Here is a 15,297-nt window from a genome sequence, read left to right as displayed (position 1 = left end):
AAGCCTGTGTCATATCTCTGCTGGGGCTCAGCAGACCCCATATGGATCCCACTGTTGTGCCTGAGATGGTCCCACTATTTCTTGGCCTGGGAGCATGAGGGCTGAGTCCACTGGTGGAAATCCCAGATTGGTCTTGTTAAAGAGAAGCAGCACCAGTCACTTTTTAAAGAAAGATATTTTATTCGAACCACTGCAGTACTGAAGAGAGACTTTAGTATAAACTGAGCTGACCTCCAACTAAGGCAATGGTAAATGGGACATTCAAAGGGAGATCATAGAGGTAATTAAAACGGGGTATGAGGAAGTAAAAAAAAGAGACGACAAAGAAAGTCTGGGAAAAATGGAAAATTACAGAAGGGGTGAGTGGAAAATTACTGAAAACTGTTTGGCAAAGTGAGTTGGGACACAGTACATTTTGCAGCTTAGCAGCATTGTGTTTCTCTGAGCAAAGACTTAGCACAGGGGCTGGGGCCACCTTTAGGGACTGCCGTGGTCTGAATGTCTCCCCAAATTCACATGTTGCAACTTAATCACCAATGTGATAGCACTAACAAGTGAGGCCTTCAGGGGGTGATTAAGTCATGATGGTGGAGCTCTCATAAATGTGATTAGCGACCTTATAAAATGTGATTAGTGACCTTATTAGTGGCTGGAGGTAACTAGCCCCCTTTTGGTGTTCTGCTTTTCTGCCATGTGAGGATACAGCATTCTAGGCACCATCTTGGAAGCAAAGACAGAAGCCCTCACCAGACACTGAACCTGCTAATGCCTTGATCTTGGACTTCTCATCCCCCAGAACTATGTGGAAATAAATTTCTGTTCTTTTATAAATGACTAGGTTTCAGACACTTTGTCATATCAGCACAAACAGACTAAGACAGGGACACAGTCTAGTATAGGCAGAAGCCAGGCTGAAGTCTGGTCAAGTCTCTTAGCACAGTGTTTGGGCAAGTCCTTGGTGCTATGTGAAGGTTCACAGTTCACAACTCCTTCCTGCTGCATAGCCTTCCTATTGGGGCAGTTTGGAGGCTGTGAGTGGGGAAGTTTGGAGGATTCCTCTTCTTTCTTTCCAACCCCAGTGGGTGATGGGAGGGTCAGGGCGGACCTCACTTAGCCAGGCTTAACTTGAAAGATCCTGCACCTATTTCTACCTTTATTTCAGAGAGTGGCTGGTCATGCAATAGGTAAGGGACAATGTTATTGAAAAAAGACTCCCAAGGATGCCCGCGACTGCTGCAGAATTTGCTGAGGTGATTGTTTTCATCCTCCTTTAACTGCTGGAGCTCATCAGGGATGCTCCTAGAACAACAGATGCTTCTGTGAAGGCTCCAAGGTAGTTGAACTTGCTAATGTCCTAGACCCCTGTGCTCTGCCACTGCTTTGCTCAAGCTAGAGCCTAAGGCAGGGAGGAATGGAACCAGAGAGTTGTTCTCCTGGCTGTCATTCACCCAGGCTGACCCATTTAGAGACCCAAGTCCTGTCCAGAGCCCAGTGAGACTGGCTGTCTCATGAGTCTATCTCATGGCTGTGTCCTTGGCCAGCCACAGCCACCCAAATCTGCTGACAGGGAGAGATAAGTATGGACCTGTTGGTTTTGTCCTCTCTTGAAGCAAATAGCGGGCTTCCTCCAAGTAAGCCACAAGTGGCTCTGCCCACACATATCTGCCTCACTGTAGTGTACGAAATCTGTGCAAATATCTCACTGACATTCAGCTTTCCTCCTTACTTGCCTCCACCTCAATATGGCTGTCAACCAGCTCACTGCTGTCCAGTGAGCAGGTCTTGTATGCTGGTTGGCCAATGAGGAAATGGGCCCAAGGTGGGCCAGCTGGCCTCCAGGAGACATTGCACCCAATGTCTTCGTGAGAAAATCCCTTGAGCTACAACTTAACAGAACAGATTGGTTCCCACAGTGCAGTTGACAGAAATATCTTGCCAGGCTAGACTTCTTTCTCTAGTAAGAGAGCACCACCCCACCCACAGCTGTAAGCACAGCTGATTTCTTTTGAAAAGAGAGGATTGTGGCCGGGCGTGGTGACTCACACCTGTAATCCCAGCACTTTGGGAGGCCAAGGCAGGTGGATCATCTGAGGTCAGGAATTTGAGACCAGCCTGACCAACATGGGGAAACCCGGTCTCTACTTAAAAATACAAAATTAGCCGGGCGTGGTGGTGCATGCCTGTAATCCCAGCCACTTGGGACGCTGAGGGAGGAGACTCACTTGAACCCGGGAGGTGGAGGTTGCAGTGAGCCGAGTTTGCACCATTACACTCCAGCCTGGGCAACGAGAACAAAACTCTGTCTCAAAAAAAAAAAAAAAAAAAAAAAGGAGAGAGGGAAAGAGAGAGAAGTTTGTTACCATAAAGACCAGGGCTGGCTTTGGCAGGCCAGGGCTGGGTGTGAGGGAATGCTTGTGGGGTTCCATGCTTCAGCCTGGGACAAAGGGGTGGGAAGGATATGAAAACTTGGTATCAGGAACTGCCACATTCCTCTCCTCTATCCTCTCAACCATGGCTCCCTGTCAAACCCCTCACAAAGTAAAAAAAAGTCAGGCTCAGGAATTGGTGATACTGATACTTCTGGGGCCCCAGAAAGTTCCTGTTCCCAGACACTGTCCCCAACCTGTTTCCTTTGTCTTCCTAAGAAGGCACTCTGTGGGCCAGCTAGAACTAGTTTAAGTGTCCCAACTTAGAGCCAAAAATGGAAAAAGTGTAAAAGTGCCGGACGCGGTGGCTCACGCCTGTAATCCCAAAACTTTGGGAGGCCGATGTGGGCGGATCACCTGAGGTCAGGAGTTCGCAACCAGCCTGACCAACATGGAGAAATCCTGTCTCTACTAAAAATACAAAATTAGCCGGGCATGGTGGTGCATGCCTGTAATTCCAGCTACTCGGGAGGCTGAGGCAGGAGAATCACTTGAACTCAGGAGGCAGAGGTTGCAATGAACCAAGATGGTGCCATTGCACTCCAGCCTGGGCAACAAGAGTGAAATTCAGTCTCAAAAAAAAAAAAAAAAAAAAAGAAAAAAGAAAATGCATAAAGGTTTCCAATTTTGAGGGCCTAAAAGGGGGACCATGAATTCAATGAATTCAATGAATCAAAAGAGAAAGGCTGGGAGGGCTCATGGAACAAAAGGAAGCTGTATGAATGGAAACAAGAGGGCAAAAAATCAATTAAGATCTGAAGTTGTGTATTCAGTGTTAATTCAACAGACATTATTAAGGCCTACTCTATGTCAAGCACTGGGCTAAGCGCTCAGGGTAAGAAGCAGAACAAGACATGGTTCACTGGAGTAAATAGGCATGTAAACACTAATTGCAATACGATGAAAGAAGCACCCAGTGAAAAATGTCAAAGCAAGAAGACTAGGTTCTTCCATCCCACTGTCTTTTATAGGGATGTGGTGCTGGCGGCTTCTGTGTGAGCAAAGGCAATTGAGAGCCCTCTACCACAACCCTTTCTCCTTCTTTCCCCTTCTCTCCTTTCTATCCTTTTCTTTTGTCTCTTCTTTCCTCCTCCTCTACTGCCATAAAATGGCACCTAAGGATACTCACTAATTCCATTAATAGAACAGAGTTGAATACAAGTGTCCCCCCTCATCTGCAGTGTTGCTTTTCTTGGTTTCAGATACTCACAGTCAACTGTGGCCTGAACATATTCAATGGAAAAGTCTAGAAATAATTCATAATAAATTGTCCTTCATTCTGAGCAGCATGATGAAGTTTCTTGCTGTTCCCTGTGTTCTGCCTGGGAGGTGAATCATCCCTTTGCCCAGTGTATGTACCCTCCCATTAGTCACTTAACAGGGTCTTGGAGATCACATCAACTGTGGAGGTATCGCAGTGCTTGTGTTCAAGTAACGCTGTTAGAACAGGCAGATAGTTAGACGTGAGCATGAGAGGGAGCCCCTGGAGGAGGAAGCACTGGAAAATCTAGCACCTCAGAGACTGCCTGAAACATGCATGCTAAATATGAGCAGAGAGGAGGGGAAATATCGAAAGGAATGTCCCCTCAAGAAGGGGACACTGAGAAATGTTACTTCCTCAAGATATGCAGAAAGGAATACCCTGAAACGCCCCTTAAGATGCCCAGTAATCGCCTGTAATCCCAGCACTTTGGGAGGCTGAGGCAGGTGGATCACCTGAGGTCAGGAGTTCAAGACCAGCCTGACCAACATGGTGAAACCCCGTCTCTACTAAAAATACAAAAAATTATGCCAGGCGCAGTGGCTCATGCCTGTAATCCCAGCACTTTGTGAGGCAGAGGCGGGTGGATCACAAGATCAAGAGATCGAGACCATCCTGGCCAACATGGTGAAACCCCGTCTCTACTAAAAATACAAAAATTAGCTGGGCATGGTGGTGTGTGCCTGTTGTCCCAGCTACTCGGGAGGGTGAGGCAGGAGAATCGCTTGAACCCGGGAGGCAGAGGTTGCAGTGAGCCGAGATTGCGCCACTGCACTCTAGCCTGGGCACGACAGAGAGAGACTCTGTCAAAAAAAAAAAAAAAAAAAAGGCCCAGTAATCATTCATTCTGTGGTTAAACTGTCAGAATGTAGCTAGCTACATGCTAATAGGAGGGGAAAAAGGGCAAAAGGGGAATTCCTAAGAGATACACAGGAGCAATAAGTACAGATTTGACCTTCCTGCGGTGGTGGTTATGACACACACTGCCATTAGGTAGGATTCATATGGATCACTGGGCCCCAATCATGCGCGTTAACCAACAGTAAGGGAGGGTCCCACAAGCCTGGTCAGGAAACCAGATGGGGACAAAGGCAGAGACTTAAGACAGAAGCCAGGAAACTAGACAAAGACAAAGGCTTGAGACAGAGGCCAGAACTTAAAACAAAAAGTCCAACATCATAAAAACTGCATTGCAGAACTCTTGGGGCTGTTCCCAGCCAGGTCAGCCCACTCCTCTCTTACAGTGTACTTTTATTTCCATAATAAACCATTTTTGCTTGCTTCACTAACTGGTCTCTTGGCTGAATTCTTTTTGTCAAGAAGACAAGAACCAAGGATCCCCACATTTCCCTACAACAACCCTTATTAAATTTAATGCTGGCCCAAAATGTAAGAGTAGTGATGCTGGTATATCATAATTTTCTATTTTATTATTAATTATTGTTTTTAATCTCTTACTGAACCTAATCTATAAATTAAACATTATCATATGTATAGCAAGAAATGTAGTATATATAGGATTTGTACTATCTGCCATTTCAGGTATCCACTGGGGGCATGGGAAGGTTTTGCTAACCCCATGTTTTAGTCCATTTTTGAGTTGCTATCAAAGAGTACCGGAGACTGGGTAATTTATAAAGAAAAGAGGTTTAATTTGCTCATGCTTCTGCAGGTTGTACAAGCACGGCACAAATGTCCACTTGGCTTCTGGTGAGGGCCTTAGGAAGCTTACAATCATGGCAGAAGGTAAAGGGGGAGCAGGCACATCACATGATGAGAGTGGGAGCAAGAGAGAGAGACAGGAGGTGCCACACACTTTAAACAACCAGATCACAGCAAGAACTCACTTATCACCAGAAGTATGGTGCTAAGCCATTTGGTGAAGGATCTGCCCTCTTGATCCAAACACCTCCTACCAGGCCCCACCTCCAACCTCCAACACTGGGGATTACATTTCTTTTTTCTTTTCTTTTCTTTCCTTCTTTTTTTTTTTGAGATGGAATCTTGCTCTGTCATCCAGGCTGGAGTGCAGTGGCACATTCTTGGCTCACCGCAACCTCCACCTCCCGTGTTCAAGTGATTCTCCTGCCTCAGCCTCCCGAGTAGCTGGGATTACAGGCACATGCCACCACGCCTGGCTAATTTTTGTATTTTTAGTAGAGAAAGGGTTTCACCATGTTGCCCAGGCTGGTCTCGAGCTCCTGACCTCAAGTGATCCACTTGCCTTGGCCCCCCAAAGTGCTAGGATTACAGGCATGAGCACTGCACCCGGCCTGGGGATTACATTTCAATAGGAGATTTGGAGGGGACAAACATCTAAATCACATCACCCTATTCTAAGGAAACAGAACTTCCTTGTGGAAATGGGATATCCAGCTCCTTAGTCCTCTGCTGTGGGAGGGCATTAATAATAATGTTAGATTATTATTTTGTGGACAGAACTTTCCTAATCAACAAGAAACCAAGTTTAATTCCTAAGATCTAAACCAGTCAGATAGAAATAACTCAACACAAAGAAAAGAGGAAAGTATTTGGATGGTTTGGCCTAATGTGTTCCTTTTGAATTTTAATTTTTATTTATAAAAGATAATAGCTTGAAACTATTATCAGTTTCAAACAGAAAATAGTTTGAAACTCACACTCACTACCCAGGTTTTGTATATGTTAACATTTTGCTTCAAGTATTTTTTTTAAATAACATGTTTATACTCAACCAAAGACGTGCCCTTCTTTTGTCCCTCTTCTATGAGTGGGTTTGTGTCATCCATCCCAGGAATACTGTTATATTTTGCTATATTTTTGTGTTAGCAAAATAAATAGTAAGTTTGTATGTTTTGAAACTTTATATAAAAAGGCCTAATACTGTGTATATCTTTTGTTACCTGATATTTTCACCCAGGGTTCTCATATGGTAGCTCCATTAAACTTCTGTATTCTACCAAAAAATAAACTAGTTCATTGCTTATTTATTTCCATCGTATTTCTTGTGCTTTCTACTTACCATGCTTTTCTTTTATTTTTTCCACCTCTCTTACTATCTTCTTTTTATTTATAGTGTTTTCTTTGTTTCCTTTTCCTCTATTACTTTAGAAATGATACATTCTATTTTTATTTTTCTAGCCTTTATCCTTAAATTTTTAACACAAACAACTGCCTTCAAAATCTGCATTCTCCTCCCAAATAATACAAAGACCTTAGATTTTTAACTTTGGCTCTAGTCACTTGCCATGTTATTATTGTCTAAAGCTGTGCTAATACAATAGCTACTAGCCATATGTGGCTATTTAAATTTAATCAGTGTTAGATAAAATTAAAAATTATTTTCCTTAGTTGCATAGTCACATTTCAAATGTACAATAGTTACATGTGGCTAATGGCTACCAGATTGGACATAGCAGATACAGAACTTTTCCATCATTGAAAAAAAAAATACTGCAAGACAATCCTAGTTATTTACATCTAGTTTTAAACTCTCTGCCTAGTCATTATTATTTATTTATTTAATTAATTTATTTTTGAGACAGATTCTCTGTCACCCAGGCTGGAGTGCAGTGGGGTGATCTGGGCTCACTGCAAGCTTCGCCTGCTGGGTTCACGCCATTCTCCTGCCTCAGCCTCCCGAATAGCTGGGACTACAGGTGCCCGCCACCATGCCCGGCTAATTTTTTTTTGTTATTTTTAATAGAGACAGGGTTTCACCGTGTTAGCCAGGATGGTCTCAATCTCCTAACCTCGTGATCCACCCACCTCGGCCTCCCAAAGTACTGGGATTATAGGCGTGAGCCACTGCAGCCGGCCTTCTAGTCATTATTAGTAGTACTGATTTTTAGAGTCAAGACTTTCTTAGATTTACCTTCGTGTTTACCAATTTATTTGCTTACCATTGTTTTTTGCATTTATAGGGATATAAAATATAAATCCTAAGCAAAAAATATTAAATTATTTTTCATATTATATCTCCATTTCCCCCACTCTGCCATCTCATGAGCAATTTCCTCAGCTCCATCTCCTAGTTCATCTCTTTTCAAATAAGTATGCTCTGCTTTCAACCAGTCCATTAATTTAGTCTTTCAATAATGTATTTTTGAATCCTAAAAGTATGATTTGCTCAAATCTACTTTTCTTTGAGGGTCTTGTTCTGTCCTGAGTATTTCTCTACCTTTAAAAAACATTTCATTTTAAATATGTTAATTTTAAAATGTAATCGATTTTTCTGGACCTTAGTTATCTAAACTATGAAATGGAGCTTTAGACTAAATGGCCTGTAAGGTGACTTCCAGCTCTGAAATTTTAGTATGTACTCTGACATTCATTTATTTTTTAAATAAATATTGTTGGAGTACTTTGCATTTCCAAGTAATGAAGGTGGCACTGAAGCATGCCACTGAATAAAGAATGATTATTTTAAAAGCCACTTTCCCCAGACCTCTACAGGCTCTGAGCCAACACCTTCAGTTTTCTCATATCCCCTTCCTGTATTAACATAGAGAGAAACAGGTGGCTGACCAGATGGACAGAGGCCAGGAAAAATTTCCATCTGGGTTTGGTTTCAGATCAGAGCTATTTTTTGGAGGCTCATCAAAGAATCCAGTGAAAGGCTGGGAAAAAGAGGTGAACATTAGATCTCTAAGCTTCTCAGATATTTTTGTTTTGATCCATATAGTACATAAAATATAAAATTAGAGTTCCAACAGCTTTTCTACACTCTCTAAAACCAGCAGAATACAGGAGGGCTGGAAGAACAGTAACAAAGGACTGTGTTTCTTTTTATCTAAAGATTCCTGAAATTGACCTGGAAGAACGTAGTAAGATGCTGGAAGGGAACTGTGGGTATGACCTGAGGTGAGGGATAGGAGAGGTGATTTTATTATATTTCTCTGAAGGGCAAGTGATTGATCAATACAACCATTTCTGCAGCTTGTATCTCACAGTGCCTCGCAAGCATCTTTCAGGTTTTGCTCCTGTGTTGTCAAATGTTCTGTGAGTAAAGGATACAATGAGATGCAGTTGTCCCAAGCCCTGGCTTCTATCAGCCTATCACACTGATGGTGTGAATGCTGTGGATAGGAGCTATAGTTTCTGAGGCAAATAACATGGAACCAATTAAAAGAAATATTCAACTCATTTCAAGGAGCATTGGCTCTCCAGCCCCCTTTCTAACCAGATGCAGTCATGAGGCTTTTATAATTTTATTTATTTCCTTTGCTTAGGTTTTTAGAATAAACTTGATTAAGGCATACTTCATGTATACTTTCCCTTATTGAGACATACTTTGTATATGGTACTTTGTTTTAAAATTCAACAAAATATAACTTCCCTTCCTTTTCTATACTGTCCCAGACAAAGTTTTTTTTTTTGAGATGGAGTCTCGCTCTGTTGCCCAGGCTGGAGTGCAGTGGCGCAATCTTGGCTCACCGCAAGCTCCGCCTCCCGGTTTCACGCCATTCTCCTGCCTCAGCCTCCCGAGTAGCTGGGACTACAGGCGCCCGCCACCATGCCTGGCTAATTGCTTTTTGTATTTTTTAGTGGAGACAGAGTTTCATTGTGTTAGCCAGGATGGTCTTGATCTCCTGACCTCGTGATCCTCCCGCCTCGGCCTCCCAAAGTGCTGGGATTACAGGCGTGAGCCACCGCGTCCGGCGCCAGACAAAGTTTTGAAACTAAATGTCAAGGTTGAATTATTCTTTTGACTACTGATGTTTTGGGAGACTTGACTGTCTCTGAAATTTCTTTTCCTTTGTGTTAACTATAAAACAACTGTTCATTCTAACTAAAGATCTAAATAAAGATCTTTAACATTTCTATGCTTTCTGTAAGCCCTTGAGGCATTGTGTCTAATTTATGCTACCTACATATAATTTTTATCCTTCTATATTAGCCTGTTTTCATACTGCTGATAAAGACATACCCAAGACTGGGTAATTTACAAAGAAAAAGAACTTTAAAGGCTTCACAGTTCCATGTGGCTGAGAGGCCTCACAATCATGGTGGAAGGTGAAAGGCACATCTTACATGGTAGCAGACAAGGGAGAAATGAGAACCAAGCGAAAGCTGAAATCCCTTATAAAGCCATCAGATTTCGTGAGACTTATTCACTACCACCAGAACAATATGGGGGAAACTGCCCCCACAATTCAGTTATCTCCCACCAGGTGCCTCCCACAACACGTGGGAATTATGGGAGTTACAATTCAAGATGAAATTCAGGGGTGGGGACACAGCCAAACCATATCACTCTCCTTTTCCCTCATTCCTGCTTCTATCCAAATAGCTTTTGTACCTGTCAGTTTTCCCTCTGAAATGTCTTGCCCTCATCCTTTGCTTTCTGATCCCTTTTTGAACATCTTTTCCTGGCCTCATTTCTCTTTTTTTTTGTTGTTTGCTTTTTTTTTTTTGAAACAGAGTTTCACTCTTGTTGCCCAGGCTGGAGTGCAATGGCACAACCTTGGCTCACTGCAACCTCCGCCTTCTGGGTTCAAGCGATTCTCCTGTCTCAGCCTACTGAGTAGCTAGGATTCCAGGTGTGCGCCACTATACCCGGCTAATTTTTGGTATTTTTAGTAGAGACAGGGTTTCGCCATGTTGGCCAGGCTGGTCTCAAACTCCTGACCTCAGGTGATCCGCCCACCTCGGCCTCCCAAAGTGCTGGAATTACAGGCATGAGCCACTGAGCCCTGCCCCAGCCTCATTTCCTTTTATTTGATTGAAATAATTAATTCTACACATGCTCTGGCCAGATTAATGTTCCTAAAGCACAACTTTGATAGTCTCTCCTTTGCTCAAAAGCCATCAATGGCTCCCTTTTTCCTACTAAATCAGGTACTATGTACTTATTCTGTTGGCTGTGACCTCTAGAGTCAGGCCCAATGTACCCAGCTGCTTTCAGTCGTACCTTGTACTCACCTTTCCTGTGGACCCTTCATTCTAGTCACATTAGTATCTCCTAAGGGCTTGGCCATGTCTGCCTTTACTGAAAATGTCCTTGCTGCCACATCTCTCTAGAGGCAATATTGCCCACTTTTGATCCTCAAGTCAAATACTCCCTCCTCTCATTAGCCTTCCCTCAATCAATGCAAATTTATATGTTATTTTTAATAAATACGATGCTTTATACTATGCCTATATCACGTATTTTTAACTCAATTAAAATATTTTAAAATAAGAAATACCTGTTCACTTAATATTGAAGTAAATTCTACTGAGTGTAAAGGATCAGATTCTACATTTGAACGTTAACATATTCATTTGTTTTTTTGTTTTTCGAGACAGAATCTCACTCTGTTGCCTAGTCTGGAGTGCAGTGGTGCAATCTTGGCTCACTGCAACTTCTGCCTCTCAGGTTCAAGCAATTTTCCTGCCTCAGCCTCCGGAGTAGCTGGGACTACAGGTGCACACCACCATGCCTGGCTAATTTTTTGTAGAGATGAGGTTTTGCCATGTTAGCCAGGCTGGTCTTGAACTCTTGACCTCAGGTGATCCACCTGCCTTGGCCTCTCAAAGTGTTGGGATTATAGGCGTAGCCACTGTGACCAGCCCTCATTTGTTCTTAAATGCTATTTGATATAGTAATAAAGATCTGGGTTCAAATCCTACCCCTGCCTCTTGCTAGTACAGAATTCTGCGTTTTAAACTTTAGTATTCTCACTTGTAAAATGAGGATTAAAAATGACAACTTCACAAGGTGAGGTAAAAATTAAATGAGATTTTATGGTTTATAAAGTGCTTAGCAAAGTGTCTGGCACACACACAGTACATGCTCAATGAATGGTTAGTATCATTTCAAGCTAAATGATAAACTATTTCAAGAGAGATTTTTATACTCTAAAGCTTTCTGTCTAACGTAGCAGTCAGTATCCACATGTAGTGATGAAACACTTGAAACATGGCTAGTCTGAATTGAGATGGGGGTAGTACACACGGGATTTTTAAGACAGCAAAAAGGAAAAAAAAAAGTAAAAGTAATCCCAGCACTTTGGGAGGCCTAGGTGGGGGAATTGCTTGAGGCCAGGAGTTCGAGACCAGCCTGAGCAACATAGCAAGACCCTATCTCTACAAAAAATTGAATTAGCCGGGCATGGTGGCACACGCCTGTGGTCCCAGCTACTTGGGAGCCTGAGGCATTGCTTGAGCCTGGGATGTTGAGGCTGCAGTGAGCTGTGATTGAGCAACTGCACTCCAACCTGGGTGATAGAGCAAGATCCTGTCAAAAAAAAAAAAGAAAAAGAAAAAATTCTCAACACTTTTTAATATTGATTACATGTTGAAATGGTAATATTTTGGATATGTTAGGTTAAATATATTACTAAATTAATTTCAACTGTTTCTTTTTTACTTTTTAAAATGTGGCTACTACAAAATTTAGAATTATGTATGTGTGTTGCATTATATTTCTATCGAGCAGCACTGATCTAAAAGTCTTTGTTCCAGGACAGAATTAGGTATACAGATTACAGATGCTTAACTAATATTTGATTGTTTGGTATGGCTAAAGCTCTTCATCATTTTAAAAAACATTAATTTCTTTTTATTTCTTTTTTCCCCTACCATGCCAATGTACATCATTTTATTACATTAAGGGACTGTATCTTTAAAAATGCATGCTTACAACAAATCTAGACAGATTTACAGCATGGAGTTATTATTAGAGCATTTCATAGGCTATATTCATATTCACTCAATTTGTTTTTAGTCATTTCCTTCTGCAAATCTGTGGCTCTAAGCATTGAAGCAAAGCTCTTCAGAGCATCAGTAAATACTTGTACAATTAAGAATGGGGACTCAGCCAGGTGCAGTGGCTCACACCTGTAATTCCAGCACTTTGAGAGGCCGAGGTGAGTGGATCATGAGGTCAGGAGTTCAAGCCTGACCAACATGGTGAAACGCCGTCTCTACTAAAAAATTGGCTGGGCATGGTGGCACCTGCCTGTAATCCCAGCTACTTGGGAGGCTGAGGCAGGAGAATTGCTTGAACCCGAGAGGTAGAGGTGGCAGTGAGCCGAGATCGCACCGCTGCACTCCAGTCTGGGCAACAGGGCGAGACTTCGTCAAAAAAAAAAGAATGGGGATGACTTCTTATGGACTAAGAAATCAGACTACTGAAATTAACCTTGGCAAATACCAATGAATCACTAATTGTTGGCAAGCCAACTGTGTTGTTATATTTAATGGGAAAATCAGGATCACTGATGTTCTCTGTCTGGCTCCTGGATTTTCCGGCTCTTTTTAGCATATCTAACCGGAAGGACTCCAGGAAGCAACAGAAGCGTGCAAAAGGGAGACAAGAAAGGTGATCAGACTCTTTTATTTATTTATTTATTTTTTGAGACAGAGTTTCACTTTTGTCACCCAGGCTGGAGTGCAATGGCATGATCTTGGCTTATTGCAACCTCTGCCTCCCGGGTTCAAGCGATTATCCTGCCTCAGTCTTCCAAGTAGCTGGGATTATAGGTGCCGGCCACCATGCTCAGCTAATTTTTTTGTATTTTTGGTAGAGACGGGGTTTCACTATGTTGGCCAGGCTGGTCTCGAACTCCTGACTTCAAGTGATCCACCTGCCTGGGCCTCCCAAATTGCTAGGATTATTAGTGTGAGCCACTGTGCCGGCTGATCAGACTCTTTTAAAAGAGTCTTCTAAAGGAGTGCATTTGGTATTCCACAATGTTCCTTGAGCATGGAGTAAATGCATCTGATGGCTTCCAACACTGTCAGAATCCGAGCCAAACAATACCCTGCCTATGTTATTTTTTTTAGCCAATTGGACTTCCAGCAGAAAAAGGTCCCACTCAAGGAAGTGTCTGGGTTGGTTGTATTGTATAAGTTTTTTTTTTTTTTTTTGAGACGGAGTCTCGCTCTGTCGCCCAGGCTGGAGTGCAGTGGCGCAATCTCGGCTCACTGCAAGCTCCGCCTCCCGGGTTCACGCCATTCTCCTGCCTCAGCCTCTCCGAGTAGCTGGGACTACAGGCGCCCGCCACCACGCCCGGCTAATTTTTTTTTGTATTTTTAGTAGAGACGGGGTTTCACCGTGGTCTCGATCTCCTGACCTCGTGATCCGCCCGCCTCGGCCTCCCAAAGTGCTGGGATTACAAGCGTGAGCCACCGCGCCTGGCCACTGTATAAGTTTTTTGGTGTAAGTGGGAAGGGGGCTTGAGTTTGGTTGTCTGGATTGTTTCAGAATGCACTACAGTGCTTCTTCCCCTTCTCCTATCCCTTGACTCCTCTCCAACTACCATTCACCACCACTACCAACAGTTAATATTTATTTAATGCTTACTACATACCAGGCACTTTTTTCAGTAGTTTACATCTGTTATGACTTCACTGGATACTTAAAGCTTTATTTGAGTTAGATACTACTAACCTAATTTGAAAGGTGAAGAAACTGAGGCACAGAGTGGTTAAGTAACTTGCCTAGTCGCACAGGTAATATACAGAGCAGCCAGAAAGAGTAACCAAATCTGCCTGTCTTGGTGCTTGAAACTCTAGATGCTATAGCATCTGAAGATTCTGACTTCACACTGCAGAACTGTGAGGTTAGGGCAAGCCTGTGCCTGCAGATGATTCCTTGAGCTGCTGTGACACCTGGAGGCATAGATTTACTCACCTCCAAGCTTTGGTGGCCTTTGAGTAAATGTCAAAGGACTACTAATGAATTATGGCACTTTCCTGAGTGCCTAAACAAGTCATTAATTACAGGGTATTATTTGAAATGTTTTGCAACATATAATGTTCATTAGTTTGAACAAAGGTATATATAATTTCATGTAATAATATTTATTATGGATTTGTATTGTGTCTTTGGGTATTTTTTGGACCCTGCGGACATAGAAAAATGGCAGTATTACATCTATTTTGCAATCTCTTTGCAATCTTGTTTTCTTTCCATTCTCTTCCTGTATACTCTGCTCTCCAGGGAGCCCCCTAGCGTTTAGGCAGCCTTGGAGATGGGCTTGAGTCTATTAAAGTCTAGGGTGGAAAGAAAATTGAAACGGAGGAAAGCAGGAATGTGACCCAAGTATGGAAACTGTAGATACACTACTTTATTAGCTTATATGTGCTTTTTAATTTTGAATCAGGATAGAGGAGGACCATGGGCTAAGCTCAGCTGGACTTTTTATGAGATATGTACAAATGCCCCTAATTTTTCTGTAGCAACAACCTGCTTGACTTTGGGCAGTTTGCAGGTGTCGTGGATAACAAAGGAAACACATTTTCTCTGCTTAAAGATTTCATGCCCTAATGAAAGAAGGGAGAAACATCAATTAAATATCGGTGTGTCTTTCCCAGCTGAAGATGGTTATATTGGGACAAATCAAGTCTATCAAAGACCATGGCATGATTAATTCATTAAATAGAATTGTCTTCTTTTTTTTTTTTTTTGAGACGGAGTCTCGCTCTGTCGCCCAGGCTGGAGTGCAGTGGCGCAATCTCGGCTCACTGCAAGCTCCGCCTCCCGGGTTCACGCCATTCTCCCGCCTCAGCCTCTCCGAGTAGCTGGGACTACAGGCGCCCGCCACCACGCCCGGCTAATTTTTTGTATTTTTAGTAGAGACGGGGTTTCACCGTGGTCTCGATCTCCTGACCTCGTGATCCGCCCGCCTTGGCCTCCCAAAG

The sequence above is a fragment of the Hylobates moloch genome, unplaced genomic scaffold (assembly GCF_009828535.3).
Source record: "Hylobates moloch isolate HMO894 unplaced genomic scaffold, HMol_V3 SCAFFOLD_20, whole genome shotgun sequence".
Lineage (NCBI taxonomy): Eukaryota > Metazoa > Chordata > Mammalia > Primates > Hylobatidae > Hylobates > Hylobates moloch.
This window is presented reverse-complemented; position numbering follows the sequence as displayed.